The 19,320-nt window shown below is 42.4% G+C and overlaps 2 long non-coding RNA genes across 2 annotated transcripts; one reads left to right on the top strand and one right to left on the bottom strand.

Moving 5' to 3' along the window:
* Positions 1-9,676: 9,676 nt before the first annotated feature.
* LOC129678847 (uncharacterized) lies at positions 9,677-12,649 on the bottom strand. Its single transcript, XR_008720454.1, has 2 exons — positions 12,571-12,649; positions 9,677-10,015 (listed from the first exon to the last, which is right to left on the bottom strand). It is a non-coding gene; the product is annotated as an uncharacterized LOC129678847 (long non-coding RNA).
* LOC129678846 (uncharacterized) lies at positions 12,073-12,670 on the top strand. The gene is made up of 3 exons (XR_008720453.1): positions 12,073-12,242; positions 12,349-12,389; positions 12,608-12,670. It is a non-coding gene; the product is annotated as an uncharacterized LOC129678846 (long non-coding RNA).
* Positions 12,671-19,320: the final 6,650 nt, after the last annotated feature.

The following is a 19,320-nucleotide window of genomic DNA, read 5'->3' as shown; positions in this document are numbered from 1 at the left end:
TACTGACACTGAAGGGTGGAGCTCTTGCCTGGTGTATGTAAGGCCCTGCGTTTGATGTCTAGCACTGTGAGAAAAAAACAAAGTTACAGAGGAGAAATGAAGGAAAGTGGAGAGGAGGAGGAGGAAAGGAAGAAGAGGGAGAGAGAGAAAGGGAGACGCAAAGAGGGAGGAGAGGCAGAGAGAACAGGAACGGCTCATTGTGTTGATAGCACACAGTCCAGTGACTCAGCACTCGCCTTTGGGCTCTGCAGACAGCGTATTAACTTCCTACTGCCTTGCCAAAATGCTGCAGAAAATCCTTTCATTATGTCTGGGGGCCCTCAACATCCCCACGGCTCAGAGAGAGAGAGAGAGAGAGAGAGAGAGAGAGAGAGAGAGAGTGCGAGCAATGAACATTGTTCCTCACACTGATGGCCTATGGAATTTTAACTACAGGTCTTTCTGTCAGTCATCTCTGGAGAAGGTTGTACATAGCATCTCCCCAGGCCTGACTACAGCAGGTTCTTAATTATCCGGTAATGATTTCTCATAAAGAGGACTCTTCTGACGCCTCTCGCCATTTAATCTAGGCTAAAAGTCTCCCCCACTCAGGAAATATAAGGTCTCTGGGCATATGATTTGGTCACATGTGTTAACCAGAGGTGTGTGATCAGAAGTTTTGAGGTGAGGCAGTGCAGAAAGAAATGTCAAATGAGGCTTCTGTGGTCATTTAAGTTCACTCTTACAAGTGGGTGGGCCTCTGTTACTATTACTATTCATTCTGTGCATGTGTGTATACTGAAAATGCATGTGAATATGCTGTGTGTGTGCATGTATATGCGTGTGTGTGTGTGTGTGTGTGTGTGTGTGTGTGTGTGTGTAGGCTTGTACAAGTAACACAGTCTCCTTTAGTGTTTTTTTTTTCTTTCCTTATTACCTGCCACCGTGTCCAGTATGGAATCATTCCGCTGGTCTCATTGCATTCTCTTCATAATATTTAAACATACACATTAGATCTCAAACCTTCTGCTAACATACCAATGATCTCAGGGTACTCTAGATAACAAACTGTAGGATGTAGGTTACAAAGGATTAATTTCATGTGTAACTGTCATTTATACTCCGTCGTCTTTAACCAAGAACAACAGCCCTTTATTTGCGAAACCTTCTGAGAGTTAAATATACACACATGAAAGCCGAAGGGGAAGATTTGGGACCATCATTTGTGATTAAGTTCCATCTTTTAATCCTGCTGTTGGGAATTGTCCAGAAGTCCCAATCCTCATAGCTTTGCCTCCTCAACTCTAATTAGATATACATATATTCAATTAGGCATCTGGGAGCTTTGCCTCCTAAACTTGGGGACTTCCTGCATTGGAACACCTTTTAAAGCGGGCGTTTGACATGCATTGATCATAGTTGCAACTCTTCTAGCTAGAGGCGACCTGCATCTTAAACCGACCAGCTAAATACACACTCACCTCTGCTGTGTGTGCTTTTACAGAGCCAACCGTTTGTAATCCTGGCCTAGCCTCATTTTCTGAGTCAAATTCACCCCAATCTCCTTTGCCAGGGCAAGACAAGCAATTTATACAAGGACCTGTCATCCATCCTGTGGGCTACAAAAGATTCATAAGATCTTAAGGTTAGCTCACAAAGTCTAAACTGTACTTAGCTTTCTGTCTCTTTTGTCATAGCATGAAACCAATAACATTGGCGAGATTGCCTTAATTCACCTGTCTGCTGTTAGAGTTTCTTCTGCCTCAACCCAGACAAATAACATCATCCTTTGCATCTTAGATGCCATAATGCTATATTGAGAGACTAGGATTCAACACAAAAATCATCGAGTTTTAGCAGTTCGGGTGACAGGCAGGCCAAGACAGGTTTTCATTTGCTTCACCAAGAGCCTAATCCTACAATTCTGGAGTATTTTCATTCTACACAAAGCACTGACAATCACCTGACTACTGTTCTGCTCTGGGTCATCCGTTCTTGCAGATTGGCACCAATGCCACCAGAATTGTGAACGAGTCAATGACGTAGCCATTGTTCCACTGTGTCAGGCAATGGTTCTTCTGCACATGGAAGCATTTCATATTCTCCAAATAGCACTACGTTGACTCCCGAAGTTTAAGGGTTAGGCCATGGCCTGGTTATCACTAGCTCTCAGCTGTCTTCCTAAGGTACAGGAATACCGAGGAAGCATGTCAATCATAAGGCAGGCTTGTGGACATTTAGAAAGGATGAAAATAACTCTTGTGAGGTTACATGGGCTTGGAAGCCTGGGCATATTCTCTGGCCTTTGTGGTACTGTTCTTGTAGGCAGTGTCTGGAACCGTGAGTGAATGGATGACCTTGGTCCCTCTCTTAATTATCCTTAGTAGGTCAACATTTATCCATTTTGGGTGGTAGGGGATGTTGGCCAGGAGTCCATGCTGTCAGTAAGAAACTAGCAGGAGTTGATTTTCTGGTTTCTTTCCCCAAAGGACGAATGTTTTAAAAATGCCCTGGCCTCTCAGAGCTTTAGTGCCTAAATGTTCATAGAACGTCTTGCATTGGCTGCTCAGGACTATAAGACTGAGACAGCACTGGACAAGGCTAACAGGAAGGCCAGATTTGTCATACTTATTCAGCAGATTACAGAGCCTGAGATTTCTTTGACTGAGTATCAGTCAAAGGCATGACTCAGCCAAGAGGAATAAACAGTAAAAAGAGCGGCTTCACTTCCAGAGAACACTGGGTGCCTTATTACCCTGTACCCCTGTGCTCAAATACTTTTCTCATCTACAGAACACTGTGTGGCTCCATTTACCTAAAGCCTGTTACACGGTTGCTGCATCAAAGAACGCCCAGCTCTGATTTTTTTTTTTTTCTAGTAGAGACATGTAGGGGGAGATGGAGTGTAACACCTGAAATAATGGGATCTTTACAGGAAATAATGTAAATGAAGCCTTTTGCCCTTAATGACCCATAATAAAACGCTCTTGTTACGGAGCTCCAGCAGCAACCCAAGCAGGTTGCCATGGTAACGTCCAGCTGCTCCTTGGCTCTTTGCTTAATGATCAGTGTGATGTCAGGCTCTTGAGATAACCAGAGGCTCAGACAAATCTTAACAGTGGCCTCGACAGTTCACCGGGGACTTCAGTGCTGTCTGACTGAGGGCTCCTGTGTCCAGGTCTAATTAAAACGGCACTCAGACCTAGACTGCAAATGCCCGAGGCAGAGAATCGGGTCACCTTTCCCAGCTCCCTGTTCACTTGCCTTGCTCCACGTGACTGCCCAGCTGGAAAGAAGCCAGAACCAAGCAGCCTCGGTGCATTGCTATGCCCCATGCTTCACACACACCTGGGACCCAGCTCTGCCTGGCGTGGCAGATCACAACGAAGAAGGTGACCTCTTGGTCCCCTCTTTCTGTGTTCCTTGCATGAGCTTTCAGCTGTGATGGAGCATGGGATTCTCACCGTGAATCACAACTTGATTTAGGGAGCACACCCGGGAGGGAAGGGGGGACAGGAGCATTCACTTGGAATGTACTTCTCAAAATGTACTCATTATCTGGAACAAACCCTGAGGAATATCTGTTTTTTCTTGTTTATTTCTCCTTTTTATCCTCTCAGGATAATTTAATAAGCAGTCTTTATCTGCAGGCAATTACTAGAAACACAAAGATGAGTAAGGATGACTAAGGCTGCATCCCTCTTCTCCAGGAGCCTTTAGGCTTTCGGATGAGATTAGGTAGGCCTGCACAGGCCGGGTCTGGATACCTCCATTTTAAAGGATGCCAGCAAGGCTGTCTAGAGGACAGAGACTCAGCTAGACTTTGAGGAAAATAGTGAGATGGTGAGAGGGAGGGGAGAAGAAGGGGGAAAGGGTCAATGTGATATAGTCTGAAAGCATGGGCTGACCTTGTATAGGAAGCTGCAATTCCAGTCTAGCTAGAGTATTCTCTAGCTATCCGGTGAGAAGACAGAAGAAAGCTGGGGCCAGACGGAATGAAATGTCATTTTCTCTTGTGGGTAATGAAAGACACCTAAGGAAATTAAATGGGGAAAGAAAAGTATAATTGATTTTTAAGGAAAACGATCCTTACAGGTAATAACATGAACTGAGGCAGCAGGAGACATGGGGCCATTAGAGAGTCATTGGAGGAGCTGGTCTATGGAGAATGCCTGCTGGTTGCTACCCAGCATGCGTGTGTGTGCGCGTGTGCATTTCTTGAAAAAGAATCAGTCTTCTCCTAGTGACTGGCCCATCCATACAAGAGAGGACTATGACCCACACCATGATAATCTTCTATTCCTGGTTCACCTGTGATTGGTCCGGATGGGCATTTATGCAAGCAGCACCATGCTTCTCTAATGACATTCAGATACAGTTGGGTGGATCCAGGGTTTTTCTTAAGAAACAGACAAACAAACAAACAAAAACCTAAAAGTATATCTTTTTGATTTTCACAGACGACCTTTCTTCCTAAGTAGTGAGGCCTCTCTGATCATTAAGCCAATGCATACAGGAAATTGAAAGTTAGGGGAGGAAAGCTTTATTAATGTCGCTTAAGCCATTGTATTGTAATGCTCAGATCTAGCTGTCTGAGACTACCTACCAGTGGGTTTTGCATTTCTTTTGCTTGGCAAGTATGAGTTCGCTTTTTTACTTTTGCCTGCTTCTTGAGTCAGAAGCCGGAAATTGATGACTCATGAATGTGGGGTTTTGTTCTTTTAAAGTAGTATTTAGTGTGTAAAATTATCAATAATTTGTATGCCTTTTGTTTTCCCCTTAATCTGATAGCTACCTGTGACAGAGCCTTTTTCTGTTTTACCCATCATTCATCTCCCAAATCAGTGTCTGAAGCAAAGTAAGCATTCAATAAACATTTGCTAGTGAAAGTGTCTGAGTCCTAACCCAAACTCATCTCACTGGTTTCTAATGAATGTGTTAGTATGTCTGTGGCTTGAATAATACACAACGTCTAACAGAGAAAGCGATACTTTTATTTGTAAAGCCATCATGGGATAGAAGGGATGCTTGCTAATTATTTCTGGATTCATGTGAAGACTTACTCTTCCCACTGCTGTGATGAAATCCCTTACATTAAGAAAAAGTAAGGAAGGAAGGTTTATTTTAGATTAGGGTCTGAGATACACTCCATCATGGACAGCATAGCACAAGGGCAGGGGACCTAGATGGCTGGTCACATTGTATTTGCTGATGGGAAGCTGAGAACATGAATGCTGGTACCCAACTGGCTTTCTCCTTTATAAACAGTCCAGCCCTGTGCTGGTAGAATAGTGCTTCTCCATTTAGACTGAGTCCTTCTAACTCAATTAAACTTCTCTGGAAATGCCCTCATAGACACCCCCAGAAGTTTGCCTCATCCTTGATTCTAAGGCCCTTTAACTTGGCACTCAAGATTAACCGTCCCACATTCATAAGTCTGCATGATATACCCCAAACTTTCAGAGGTACTTTTAATCATATCACATTGCCACTTCTATTGATTATCTTAAGCCACTACATCTTTTGAATGAAATTACTGCTCACCTGGAGGGAGATATATATCTAAGAATATGTATATATACATATATATATACATACATAGCTAAGAAAATATATATATACATATATCTAAGGACATATAGAAACATGTATATATATCTAAGGATATACAGATATATATGTATATATACATCTAAGAATGTATATATTCTTAGTTTAGAGCTGACAAACTTGTCTTAATAAATGTCCACATTATTTTCTGCTTGTGATCGTGATGTCCAGTCCTTAGTTACTCCTGTTTCTATCATCAGCATAATCAGTGAACCTGACACTAGAGGTCAAATGCCCTGTATCACCTGCTGTGACCCACAGTCCCATCTTGTGGCTAGTACTTACATCTTACTCAGTCAAAGAGTTATTGAGAATATTTCTAATGAACTATTTTGATATTTTAAGTTATTAATTAAAACTGTAAACAGGGACAGGGTACTTTGTTTCCTTTACAAACTCTCATTTTGGTTCCCATCTCTCAATGTGTGCATCTATAAATGAGTTTAGATCCATCTCATTTGTAAGTCTTCATCTTTCAAGTGTTAGGCTGTTACTTAGAAATATTTCGATTACTTTGTGTACTAATTTCAACAAAATAAAAGAGCTTAAACTGGGTGGTGGTAGAACGCTTTTAATCGCAGCACTCAGGAGGCAGAGGCAGGTGGATCTCTGTGAGTTTGAGGCCAGCCTGATGTATAGAGTGAGTTCCAAGACAGCCAGGGCTATACAGAGAAACTCCAGGCATGATGGTGCACATGTAATCCCAGCACTCGTAGAGGAAGAGGCAGGCAGATTGCTTTGAGTTCAAGGCAAGCCTGGACTACTAAGCTAGTCCAGGACAGCCAAGGCTACACAGAAAAACTGAAAAGAAAGAGAGGAAGAAAGAGAGAGAGAAAGGAAGGAAGGAAGGAAGGAAGGAAGGAAGGAAGGAAGGAAGGAAGGAAGGAAAGAAAGAAATAAAGTTTATACCATACTAAGAAATGCCTAATGGCTCCAGGTGATCAACCAGTGACTTTTGATCCTGAAGGATCAGAGCATACAATTTATGAGCAGAATACTGCACAAGACCTCTTGTAGATACTCAAAAACAACAACCAAAACAAAAAGACAGGAAAAAAAAAACCAGATTTTTTTGGAGGCAACTGTGAGAATGCATTGACTTTTCACATTGCCACGGTGGAGGAGAATGTGTGAGGAGGGTGTAGGGGCTGAGGAAAATGGTGTAGCAAAACCACTACAAAGCCTGGAGGGTATAATCTTAAAGTCTATTTTTGGCCAACAGAAATTTTCATGTTGTTTAGTAAAGCATCCCATATCAAGGTAGTCAAAATATCCCCCATTGATTATTATAATCAGCAATGTTAAAGATGGCATTCCCATTCCCTCTTTAAGCCTAGTTATTTCTGGACAAATGTGCACCCTAGCTATGGCCAAGAGGATGCCCATAGCTCTGGCACTCAGCTACGGCCGAGTGGAGGAGTTAGGAAGCAGGGGTGAAATTTCAAGGGCCCCACTGGAGTACACCAGATATATCACCGCTGCTTTTTATTTTTATTTTTTACTATCCCATGAGTAATGACTGTGGAATTTGACAATCTACCTTCATCAAATTTCAGTGTCCTTGTAAAATCAAAGAGCGTGTGGCAGTGGACCAAACCATGAGTTCCCAGTAACACTTAACATAAACAGCATGTCCTTGGTCCTGGAATGTTTTCAGCCAAACTCCCTCTGCACCCAGAATAGTCACAGAATATACAGCTATTTAGCAAACATGATGCCTCCTGCATGACTTCTGGCTGTCTCTGGTTTACGAGTTTGGGAAGATGAGGGAAGTTCAGATTTGGTTACCTATGGGCGATTCATCAAGCTTATTCAAGCTCACTTGAGAAGGGTTACCACGTTTCCCAAATGGGCAACAGTTTGGACAGTTTGGATATTACATATCATGTGATGGTAAACTTGATAAAAATGTTAATGTACACAAGGATAATTTTCTACATAGGATTGCTTAGGAAAGAATGTGTCACAACATCCTCCACAATTAGACCTCCACTAAAATGACCGAAAGTAGCCCTTTCATAGCTCTGATGTTGGAAGCTTTTTCTCTTTTTCTTTTATGTATTTATGTATGTTCACGTTAGGGTGTATGTAGATACATATACATGCAGGGTTACACGTGGAGATCAAAGGACAACCTGGAGAGTTGTTACGCAGGTACCATCTACTTTTTACTAAATACAGGTGGCTTGGGGGGGCTGTCTGTTTGTTTGTTTATACAGGGTGTCTTTCTGGCCCGGAACACACCAAGTACCCTATCTAGGCTGGATGGTTATTGAGCCTCAGGAAACCACTGGTCTCTGCCTCCTCAATGCCAGACATCTAAGCCAATATGCCCACATTACTCTGTTGTTGTTGTTGTTATTGTTTTGTTTTATTTTTCAAGACAGGGTTTCTCTGTGTAGCCTTGGCTCTCCTGGACTCACTTTGTAGACCAGGCTAGCCTCAAACTGGCAGAGATCTGCCTGCCTCTGCCTCCTCAAGTGCTGAGATTACAGGTGTGCACCACCGCGTCCAGCTGCTGAGCTTATTTTTTTAATGGGCTCTAGGGATTAAACTCAAGTCCCTCCTTGAGAGGCAAGCATTTACAGACTGTTCTGTCCCCCTAGCCAAGAAGCTTTCTATTCCTCAGCATTTAATAGTCTTCCTTGGAACCCACTGGATTTAATTATTCCATAAAGTATGGTATTTTATTGTTTTCCTGGATGGGCACTGTTTGATGAATAATGCCCTCTAAATACTTGCTGGTAGATGCACTTACAGATTCCACAAAGAGGAAACTACTTGGTCTATTATTTAATGCAATTGCTTCCTCATTTCTCCACCAGATGGCAGAAGAGGGACCAGGATATAGGCTAAAATACTTTTGGTTCACTGATACATTGTGAAATTATATTAAAAGGAGAAAATAAACACTTAAATAAAGTCCTGTGACTTAATATCCATTATATTATCTACATGAAAATATCTTTTAAAAACCCCCACAGAATTGTGGAAAACTTAGGCACTCTACTGGAAGTTAAAAAGTTTAACCATGGATTAAAGGTCCCGGATATACTCCATTGCCCCTGTGCAATGGGCACAGGGGACAGGAAAGTATTTTATGGGGGTACTCCAGCCAGCCTACTTTTGAACCTGAAAATAGTAATAAGAAAGATGATGGTGCGAAATGTTCTCTCATCTCCATTGCTGCGACAGTCCTGGGCCTGGCACGTTCTCTACCCCTATCCAAAGTTATTTTTGAGGACAAATCCTTTAAGTTCAACTCAAGGGGCAGTTAAAGTGTATAAGGAAATGTTGGGGAGTTGGGGGACCATTGCCCACCGTAATGAAGAGTCTGCATGCTTACAGCTGGTAAATGTATAACACGCTGGTGTTGTTAACTTTTGCCCAAGTTTATTTAGCTACTTCTAAAACAAACAAGAAGAGAATGCTTTATTATGCTCATCTAAATGGATTTAAAGTGGTGGGGTTCAAGAAAATGGTTTGCTTTGTTGATGTTCTCATTGGTCTGTCTTGCTCACATGTGAAAATCAAAGCCTTCCTCCTGGATTTGCAGTAACTAACGTTGGAGAGAAACAGCCATGAAACAGTAGTTTACAGAGAAAGGAAGGAGTGGAGAGAGATTGTTTTGTGAATATGTATATTAGGCAATAACTCACATGATAGAAATGGAAAGTGAATTTTATGACAGTGGTTTTAAGTCGTTTTAATCCGCATCTTGAGGCGTACACCGAGTCATGATATCTTATTTGAACAGCCACTCCATTTTCTGAGGCCCTGGCTTTAACCTTTTCTAGTCACCATGGCAACAAGAACACAAATACAAAGTCCATAGCATTCTCCAGATCTGTGAGGAAGAATTTCCCACTGTATACATAGTACGTATGGTTGACCTAAGCATTGTAGGAAGAATGTGGTGTAATTTTAAACACAGTAAATTGCCTGAGTGAGTCATAAAATGGAAGTAGATGCAGCTAGGAAAATGTTAACAAGGAGGAAGAGAAAATAGTGTTGGATTGCAATTCTAACTAAAAACTCCATTGTGCCTTCCCTCATCTCCTTTCCTGATATAAAGAGAACCATGAAAAACTGTGAAAACAAATCATTCAAGTTTTTATTTTTTTTAAGGCCCAAGCCTAAAATAAATGGTTCATTTCTAGCCCAATCATAAACCAGTAATCTGAAATGCTGATCTTGAAAACACTTCATCATTTCCAGTTACTGGCTGTAACAGGCTCTGCTAAAATCCTTGTATGTTCACTCTGCATTTCCAGAGAAGAAGACAGATATGTCCTGATTCCTGGCCAAGGCTGGCCTCACTCAACATCCCCAGAAAATAAAGCAGGATTTGACTGTGCAATGAAGTGTGGATCCATCTCCATCCCTCGAGTTCAGTCTTGGGCAGTGAATAACCTCTCCAGGGGAACTTTAAAAAAAAAGATATGGGGATAACAAGTCTCGATAAATAATCAGCGTCCTTGGGCAGAAAAGAAGAGCCACAGAAGAAATACAGACAAATTTGAAGAGCTAGACAAAAAGAAAAGGCGGCGCCATGCATGGACCTCTCTAAGATGGTAAACTGATGTGTTTCTCAGTTTGGTTGATCAGAGTGTGGCACTAGTTACCACTGTCACTGAGCCTCTCCCCCTCCCCGCCTTTTTTTTTTTTTTTTTTTTGGTTTGATTTGGGTGTTTGGTTTTGTTTGTCTGTTTGTGTTTTATTTTAGTAGAAGGAGCCATGGCCTGGACAGATAATATGCCCTTGTGCCTTACATGAGCAGGCAGCCATGCCAGCTAAAGGAAGGAACTGAAGCATGATGCTCCTTTCTTTTGAGTCCCTCTCCCCCCTCAGATGCCCGTACTGAGATCCCGCCCTGTAAAAAGCACAGCCTCACCAGTGTTCTTGCAGTTGTGGGTATCATTGCTCGGTCCTTCCGCCTTGTGCTGTCTAAAATAAGTGTGATAGTAAAGAAACAAATGACGACGCCTATGTTCATAATCTAAATCCTAAGGTTTCATGGTTCCAAAAGAAATGTTAGTAACAGACATAAGCATTTCAGGTACTTTTCACCATGGTGTTCTGCTATCATTCTTCAAGGGAGATGTACAGTATAGCTGCTTAAAAGGTATGTTGGCTCCAGAGACCAAAGAAATGAACTCATGCCCTAGCTGTGTACAGGCCAGCTGTGAGACTGAGAACCTCCCAGCTGCTCTGGGCTTCAACCTTCTCATCTGCAAAACTCAAAAGCTGGTCTGAACCATCTCCCATCTAATATATTTTTTTTCTCCTGCAGAGGATTTAGAAAGTCTTTGTTTTCCTGGGGAGGCCAGTTTAACGTCTGATGTTCTCAGACAGCCCTGTAGATAATCTTGAGAAAGGGAAAGGCATTGACAACCATGTTTTTCAGTTGAGCTTGGGAGATTAGAGTAAAAGTCAACACATTTTGCACGACCATGAGCATAGACCTAAAGTGAGAAAGAGAGAAGGCAACTGCTTTGGAGAGAGTTCATCTCTGTCTTTATATTCCCTGTCCAGTTGAACCACTAAGGGTGGCCTGCAACTGAATGCCTGGAGAAGAAGGGTATGTGGTCACTAGAAGGTAGAAGGGACAATGAAGAGAAAAACACTTGAGAGGCCCATAATAAATATGATTTTTTTTTTCTGTTCTGATGATGAGCTACTAAGGCTGGATTACGCCATGAAAATGCTTGTTTTCTGACTCACAGTTTGGTCCATGGTGCCAGCATTGGTTTGGCTCCTGATACTTACCCTGTTGCCTTTTATTACACTCCACCCCCAACCTTGTAATGTCCACAGTGAAAGTTCAACAGGCATTTTGATGAAAGCAAACCACATCCAAATCATAGTAGTACAGAATGGGAAAATAAGCTTCAATTTAGAGTATTCAAGTCTAACTTCCAGGACTTTTCAAAAAAAAAAAAACATTATATGTATGGATGTAGATATACAGATATGTAGATGAATGTAGATACACATGTATGTGAATGTTAGGCATTATATAAGATACGTGTCTGTGTCTCTCTCCATGAGGCATAAACCCACTGAAACACCGATTGAGAGTTGAAATTTGTACAGCTCCTTTCTAGATATTGCCCTAAACATCCCCTCCATTCTTGCCCTTGCTCTCATGTCTTCATCATCACCTCCACAACAAAAAAACAAGGACAGAACTTGAGAATTCTAACTAGTCTGGGGAACTGTTAATGCCCACACAATTTTACATTTGCTTCTGTTTCCATGACAAAATTTTTCTTTTCAGAAGAAAAGAACATTTCTAAAAGATCAAAATTAAATCCCTTTGAAGACTCAAAAGAGGATAGCGTCTCCGGGAAAGTATTAAAACGAAATAACACCATGTCACTTGTGACATTTACAAACTCTACCCGGCGCTTCAAGTTTGTGAAGTTTAAAGTTCAGTTTTCCTTTTGTGTGTCTCTGCTGGCCCTGAGCACAAGAGGCAGCATTGCGTTTAAGCTTTTTCCTGATGCAACAAAATCTGGTTTCCTTGATGGGATCATTGCTGAGTGAAGTGCTTCAGTCTGAAGGAGGAATCGTCATTTTGGCCTAGAGCAAGAAAGCTCCATTCTTATAAACACATGTATAGAAGAAACTGTGAGTGGATGGATAGGCAGGTAAGCTAATATACATTTGGACAATCCCTCTTTCTCTCGGATACTCCTTAGCTATGTAAACAGAAACTTTTTTTTTTATATACTGTCTAATCCTAATTCTTTGTAGATTTCACCATCAGTTTGGAAACTGTTGGGAAATGATGGATGGTAAGTGCTAATCCATGCCCAAAAGGGATATTGCTTCTTGGACTAAACAGACAGTATTGGATCCTTTCAAGAGACCTAGCTGGGGACACACAGACAACCAACACCACTACCATTAACAACCCCTCCCTGACACACACAATCACGTTAACAACAACAGGGTGATCCTCTTTTCAGTACTCACCTTGTATTTTCTATTTGATCTTTCCAACAATGCAAAGGATACTCTTCATCAAAGGTGCTGATAGCTGTTCCTTTATGTGGCAGCCGACAGTCAGTTATCAACAACTGTGAGCAAGTTTATCCTGGTCCAGCAATTCCACTCTTAGGTATGAATGAGGGATCATGTGCATACGAAAGCTTACATGCGAGCAGTCATACTAGCATTTCTAACAATAGTGATGATGGTTTGAAAAATCACCTAGGAAACTGGAATCTCAGCATGTCTGTGAGGGGTTATGGAGCTAAGTTACCATCTGTGCGTATCTACGAGAATTGTATAGACTAGGCTGACTGATGTCAGAAGATCCACTCCAGCTGAGAGACAAGGAAAAACAAGGGTGACACCAACATTTGTTGCTCTCCGCTTCCTGGCCACAAAATGACCAGCCTCCCCAAGGCCATTACTGTCATGCTCCCCCCTCCCCCGACCGTGATGGACTGTACCTGAGACAAAATAAATCCTGCCTCCTTTTCCCCTCCCTCAAGGTGTTTTTTTTGTTGTTGTTGTTGTTTTTTTTTTTTTTTTTTTTTTGTTAGTTGCTTTATTACAGAAACGAGACAAGAAACTAACACAATAGTCAAAAGCATCAATGATCTGATTGACCACCAACTGGTGAATGCATGAATGGTGCCAAGTCCTTATAGAATGCCACACAGTGAAAAGAAACTATGTATGAAACAACACGGATAGAAAAGATAGAAGGCTAAGTGAAAGAAGCCACACACGCAAGACTGTGAGGATTGTATTTACATGAAGTTTCTTAAAGTGTCCAAATTGACTGGTAGTCGTGGCTGAGTGGTTAAGGTGATAGACTAGAGATCCAATGGGGTCTCCCCGTGCAGGTTCGAATCCTGCCAACTATGTAGTGGTCTGCTTCAGGAACTCTATGAGGAAAACAACAAAGCCAAAATACCTGGGCCCGGGTCTCCTACAGAGAATGATACTCCAACCAAGGACCGTGCATGCAGAGGACCTAGAAGCCCCGTTCCAAAGAAGCCCATTGGCTGCTCAGTCTCCAAGTGGGTTCCCTGGTAAAGGATACAGGGGCTGTCTCTGACATGAACTCAGTGGCCAGGCCAGCTCTTTGATCACCTCCCTCTGGGGGTTGCAGCCTTGCCAGGTCATAGAGAAAGATGACATAGCCAGCACTGATGAGACCTGATCAACTAGGGTCAGACAGAAGGGGAGAAGGTCCTCCCCTATTAGGGGACTAGGGAAAGGACATAGGCGGAGAAGGGTAGAGAAGAAGGAGGGTGAGTGGGACAGTGAGGAGAAAAGGGAGGGGGCTGCAGCAGGGATACAAGGAAAATAAATTGAAATAATTAATTAATTAAAAAATGCTCAAATTGGTCAGAGTTAGCAGGGGAGCAGGACTGACCGCTGAGAGTTAAAGTGGGCTTCTCCAGTCCATATAAAAGCGATATGCTGAATTTTTGTTAATGTTTATAGTAGCTTTTTCCGTAATAGCCTCAAACAGAACAGAGCCACGATGTCCTGCAGTGGGTGAGGTGGATCATCGGTGGCATACCCACGTAGCTGGGTATCATCCAACCAGATGCAATGAGGAAAGGTGCTAGTAAGGTCAAAGGAAAAGACACAGAGGACTCCTAAATGCAAACAAAACCAGGAATAAGAAAGAGCTGCATGCTGTATGATGCTGATGACATCATAGCCTAGAAAAGACAAAACTGTCCTGACAGCAAGAGGTTTGCATCTGTGGCATGTGGGAATTGCTGACTATGTAAAGAATTGGATGATTTAGGTTAATGACACAATGTCACCCTAAATTATGGGATACAGAACTATTCCTTCGGTAAAACTCACTGAACCATTTGAACAGCACAAAGAATAAATTTTTCCTTAATGTAAATTTGAAAAAAAAGAACTTATGCAGAAGTAAAGATACAGCAGAGAAATGTAATATATAAGATAAAGACAGGTGAAACAACCTATGGGCATTAGCATCCACAGTGATTTAGGGAACGGACAGAGTGTGAAAGAAAAAACCAAGAGGAAATACTTTTAAAGTACTTTGCTGGGTATACCTCTTTCCCATGAAGGTAACTAGTTCTGAAGTTATTATATAATGTATATTAGACTTCAGCAGTAAGTTAAGTGGATGGCAGATGGCAAAAGGCAGGTCTCTTACTGTTGTCACAAAATTCTAGATAAGGGGCAGAGTCTAAAATAACTGACACGGTAATAAATTAGAACTGGAAACATCAGAGTTATTTTATGCTTCGCTTAATATACATAATATGGCTACATGTGAAAGCATTAATAGGTAATATGTAAGTATAGAGGTGAGTATACTCGTGCGTGTTTTCCTGCTGTATCAGCCAAGGAGAGCCCAGAATCACTGACAGCTTCGCAAAGCTGATGCTCAGATTTTGGATCAAAGAACACAGGCTCCCGGAGAAATGGCTTGTTCTAAGACTGGGGCAGGAATTATTCAAATGATTCTTCAATATCTTTGTGCGGTGTATATGTGTGTGTGTGTGTGTGTGTGTGTGTGTGTGTGTGTGTGTGCGCGCACACGTGTGAGAGTGCCGGTACGCGTGAGCCGGTGTGCCTATGTGGAGGGCAGAGACTGATCTTGGGTGTTTTCCTCGTTATTTTTGAGACAGGGCGGTCTCACTGCATTTGGGGCTTCCTATTTGGGGCTAGGCTCACTAGCCAGAGATATGCTGAGACCTGCCTGCCTCAGTCCCTGCACCTCACTCCAGGATTGCTGCTACAGGTGCACACTGCCCCTCACGGCCTTTCATTTTCACAGCATGTATTCATCATGCGTGTTAGTGTACACGTGCATGCAGGCCACACGTGTGCAAGACAGAGAGCAACTTGCTGAAGCTGGTTCTCTTCCTCCACCACGTAGGATGGGATGCAGGCACTAGACTGAGGTCAGTCACCGGCTTGGTGGCAAATGCCTTTACCTACGAAGCCATCTCCCTGGCCCCACAGACTGCTTCTTCCGTGAGGGTTCTGAGCATCTGAACTCGGATTCTCCTCCTTCCACAGCAAGGACTTCACCTGATGAGCCCTCTCCCCTCACCCGCTGCAATAGCTTCTATTCCAAGACAGTAAGAATTGATCCCCAAAATGAAAAGCAAAATTTCACTACAAAGGGATGTATTAGCTACTTTCCTCATCACTGGGACAAAGTGTTTGCTGTAACAGCTTACAGGAGGAGGGGCTACTTGGTCTCACGGTCCAGAGAGCACACTCCACTGCCATGGGGAAGGCACAGCAGTTGAGTTACCCCTGTCGATGGCTATGGGAAAGGAGGCTGCTTCCCCACATGGCAGATCAGAAAGCTGAGAAAAGAAAACGCTGGTGCTCAGTCAGCTCTCTCCTTTATCTCCTTTGTTCTCTGCAGGGTCCCAGTTTATAGGATGCTGCTGCCCAGTCTTCTGCCTTAGTTAATGCTAAAACCTGTCATAGGCACATCCAAAGATGAGCCTTACTAACATGGCCTAGAGTTTCTTAATCCAACCAGGCTGCCAATCAAAATTAAGCATCGCAGCGAGGTGTTACAAAGGGACACAGGGGCCAGCTGAAAGGGCAGCCAATGCCCACATTTGGAACAATTTCAACAACAAAAATAAAGTAGAATTAGGTGGCAATCTAAAATATACGATAACTGTAAATGAGGCTTTAATGAAGAAAAGGAAGAGAGGGAGGGAGGGAAAGAAAAAAAGGAAGGAAGGAAGGAAGGAAGGAAGGAAGGAAGGAAGGAAGGAAGGAAAGAAGACAGGAAATGCCCATACAGAAGAATTCTAAATAATTGGTGGAATCTCTACCTTCTGGCCACACTGAGCATAACTGCACCCATTCCCCTTACAGGTGGTACTACTGTCTGCACGCAAATGGCTTCCTTCAGAAGAGCACAGAATGGGACTGCAGAACACTTTTACTCTAGAGAAACCCACTTCAGTGAGAGCACTGCCTCAGACAAGTGATCAGTTACCAATAGCACCAAGTCATGTTGACGACCTGAGCCTTAATTACACAATAAAAACGGCTCTTTACCATGGCACCCTTCTCTGAAATCCACATCCCCAGACAATCATGAGGAAAACATCGGATAGACTCCAGTGAAGGTGCGTCCTACAAAACACCTCGGGATGGCCAAGGTTATCCAAGATAAGGACATTTATGGCCTGAACAAAGCAGCCTAAAAGATGTAGTGACAATTCTGGGATTTTAGTTTCTTTTAAAAACACAGAAACATTATAAGAATATTTTTCATTTTAATCCCAGGTACGGGGTATGGGGCTGCCTTGCAGCAGCTGACTATGATTTGCTTCATGCTCTAGCAGAGGCATGGTTTTGCCAGCTGCAGACAGTTCTGTGTTTGTGTGATGTTTGGAATTCTGGGCACTTTTCAGAGGGTACATAAATGTTAGAGCCCCAATAGGTGGGTGTTGGTGGCTGTTGGTCATTCAGGGGGATTGGTTGTGGTTTATCAGTAGTCATGCTCAAAGAAGAAAGAAATTAGATTCAAGGACCGCCCCCTTTCCTTCTCCCCTATATTCTTCTTTTTCTTCTATCTAATGGTAGGGGGTGAAACCTGGGGAGAGAAAGAAAGAGTGGGAAAAAGAAGAAGCCACAAAGTAGCAAAGACCAGCTACAAAGAGAGGAAAGAGCTTATGTTGGCTCCCAGTTGTCTACATACATATAGTCCATTGATGCTGAGAAAGCATGGAGGCTGGTGTTGGTTGGTTGGTGGCCATGAGAGCTTGCAGTGGAAGGCTGCATCCTAGGAGGAAGCAGCCATATGTGAAGCTGGTCTATAAGCCTCAAGCTGTCTGCCAACAGGGTCCACACCCACAGATTCCACAGCATCTCCAAACAGCATCGCCAGCTGGGGACCAAGTGTTCAAACACGAGCTTGTAGGGACATACCATATTCAAATAGTAACAGTGAGACTCTGTCACAGCTATGAGGAGCCTAAGAGGACATAACTGCAGGGGATGACAGTATGCAATCACAGATGTGATTTTGGGAGTAGGACAGGGACTTAAGGTGAAAATTAAACACGTCTAAATAAAATAGAAACTTTCATTAATAATAACGTGTCTTGGTTCGCTCACTGAGCAAACACTCACAGATTATGTGGGATCAGAAGTGGGGTTCTTGCCTATGAGAACTCAATGAACTGACTTTGTGAAGTTTTCCATAAACATAAAACCATTCTGAAAATAAATCTCATTTTTTTAAAAAAAAGAAAATGATCTCTCTTTCACAGTCATGAAAGTTAGGGGAAGCCTACATAAACCTATAGAACTGTTTGATGGACTGAACTGGACCACAAAAGCAGGCTTTAGGAAAACACATGCCGTTAGACTCTGTGGCTTACTGTTAAAAGGACAGCCAGGAAAAGTTTAGAGTTAGCGTTATTATTAATTCATATTTGGCAGAAACTTTCATTAATAGCAGCTGACAAAACATGGCACAAAACCCTTGAACAGACAGACCTGCACAGGAAAACACGTCCTCCCCCTGCTGGGCTTGCTTTGTGCAGCTGACATCTTCTGAGGGACAAATTGCTGTTTCCCTTTTGGGTTTTGTTAGACTCCCTTGCTTCAGGGAAGCTCTGACTTTGCTATAACACACTTGCCTCATGCTCAGAGACACCTAAAATTTATCGTATGCCTTTATGAACTGTGTTCTTTTATTACCTAAGAGAGTATTAACCTAAAAGAGGATCAGGCTCAGAGAGGGGGAATTCTTTCTCCAAACGCATAACCAATAAGCAGTGAAACTGGAACTCGAAGTCTAGTGCGTTTCGATGCCTGAATATGACGTGAGGGTGCTTTAGCCCTGTTGTTTGGTTCATCCTAGCAGGCACCAGGCATCTAAAACAAAATGACACCCTCTCAAGTGAGTTCTGCCCTTCCAAACAGGCGCCACCCACGAAAAACACTGAAGAAGCCCTCCTAAGCAGTACGAGTTTGATGTCAGTCAGTTACTCCCTTCTTCAGTTAGCACCTCACATTCTTCTTCTGTGTCCGCCTCCTTAAAACTGCTTAACATTAAAGCAATTCAGCTTTAATCTGCCTGCTCCACTGGCCAGCCCTGAAACCCTGGCTCCTGGCCTAACGTCGCGCTTAGTTCTGCCAACACACAAAGCATCTTCAACTCTTGAAGAAATAGAACCACCTTCAGTATTTCTAAAGTTTCACCCAGAACACAGAATATTTGAGAATTCAGAGTTTTTATAAATATTTAATTCTACCTCATCTCCCTTCTGAGGGAAATAGTTTTAATATGCGTGACTTCTACTGAATGAGGAATTAGGTCATGGTATTTAATTGTACAGTATCATTTCATTGACCTCTAAAAGCATCTCTTATTAACATGAGACAGAAATAAGTTCTTAAATACAATTTGGACTTGAATAGAAGCAAAGGAAGGCCAGGCAGCAGAACAACTGTCCCTTCAGAATAGGCCCACAGCCTTTCACAATCCAACCAGCCAAGGAACAGTGAGACACCCAAGATGTACGAAGTTCTTTGTAAATGGAGTTCCAAAGACTAGACAGGTTACCGTAGTTGGGGATATTGCTGAAGAGATTCCTCTTTCAAACAGTAAGATGGAAAGTGACTCTGATAACTTGAAATCAATTTTTTAAACCTATATATATATATATATATATATATATATATATATATATATATATATATATATATATATATATATATATA

This window comes from Psammomys obesus, unplaced genomic scaffold (assembly GCF_907164565.1).
Source record: "Psammomys obesus unplaced genomic scaffold, mPsaObe1.curated_primary_1811, whole genome shotgun sequence".
NCBI classification, from domain to species: domain Eukaryota; kingdom Metazoa; phylum Chordata; class Mammalia; order Rodentia; family Muridae; genus Psammomys; species Psammomys obesus.
Note: the sequence above shows the minus strand (reverse complement) of the source record. Positions and strands in the feature narration are given on the sequence as shown.